Genomic DNA, 1411 nt, shown 5'->3' with positions numbered 1-1411 from the left:
CATAGGGATGTAGGTCAAACCTTAGAGAACATACTCCTATTCTTTACATGAGCGATCGAACTACGTCTAGGTTCAACCATTCTCGATCACAAATTCATTTTCTTTCCGTGTAACAGAATCATGTCGCCAATGAAAAACGATCAACCCATCAACTAACCACCAACTCTTCAGATTGATGCAGCTACCTTTCAAGCTGCAGTCTCGGCTGCCGTGTCAGCTATTCTGACCCACCTGAACGCTAACAACGCCAATATTAGTAGGATTGTTAACAACAATTCCAATCCAGGTAACAATCAAGTACCTCAACGAGCAACAAACTACCACGATACCCCGAGTTCCAAAACCAAGAGTAACAAATGGAAGTTTTGTGCTAGAGCTAAGGACAAATTGCTTCAAGGCGTGACTAAGAAACAACCATCGGTAACGACTTTCACAGCCACGACATCTGTACCTCATACTACCTTTCCTTCTGGTATCCCAATTGCCCCTAACCCAGCCATACAGTATGCTGGGAACTTACCGAAGTGTGATAAGTGTAGCTTCCATCATCTAGGAGGATGTCATATACCGCACTACTTTAACTGCAACAAAGACGGGCATACTACCCGCTGCTGCAGAATTCGGATCCAACACATTACTTCGACCACCAATGTCGAAAACTCTCGGATATGCCCTCTATGTGGCGAGATAGGACACTTCAAGAGAGACTGCCCATCAGGGCAGATCGACGATGGAACAAGAGGAGTTTGACCTCAGAATGGAAAGACGCAGCAAAGGAAGCTACTATAGTATAGGTTCACTTCCAATCGTCAGTATTTTGTATGCTTTTAAATCATATTTAAAAACTAGTGCAACTCGAGTCTTATCTTTTGCGAGATACTGTCAGTTAAGGGACTCTCGTGCTGCGTATACTTGTCTTTTGTAGTATACTTTGTTCGCAGCAGTATTCCTATAGTTACTCTAAAAGTATTGTAACCCAGTTAAAAGTTGCACCGTTGTGTTTTTATTTTCAACGCTTTTATGTTCAGATCTAATGCCATTTACTTCCAAGTAAGTCCGACATTATCTTACATCTTGAGTCAAATCGATCCACACAATAACAATTCGTGCATACATCTCTTTCTCTGAAAACGCCTTTCTAGTGAAGCCGTCATTCCAGAACTCCAAAGTACGCATGTCGGAAGTATCTCAACTTCAGAGACTTCAACAGGACTTCCATTAGAAATCATTACTCTCTGCCTCACATAGATAAATTAGTTGACGAACCGCAAGGAATGATGTACCTTGCAGAAATGGACCTAAGATCCGAATATCACCAGTTGCAAGTGTTAGAGGAGGATGTCCCAAGGACAATCTTCCAAACTCGACATGGACACTATGAGCCCGTGGTGATGCCTCTCGGATAGGACCA

Source organism: Lactuca serriola, chromosome 4 (assembly GCF_051521515.1).
Source record: "Lactuca serriola cultivar US96UC23 chromosome 4, Lser_US96UC23_V15, whole genome shotgun sequence".
NCBI classification, from domain to species: Eukaryota; Viridiplantae; Streptophyta; class Magnoliopsida; order Asterales; family Asteraceae; genus Lactuca; species Lactuca serriola.
The sequence above is the reverse complement of the archived record's forward strand: the minus strand, read 5'-3'. Positions refer to the sequence as shown.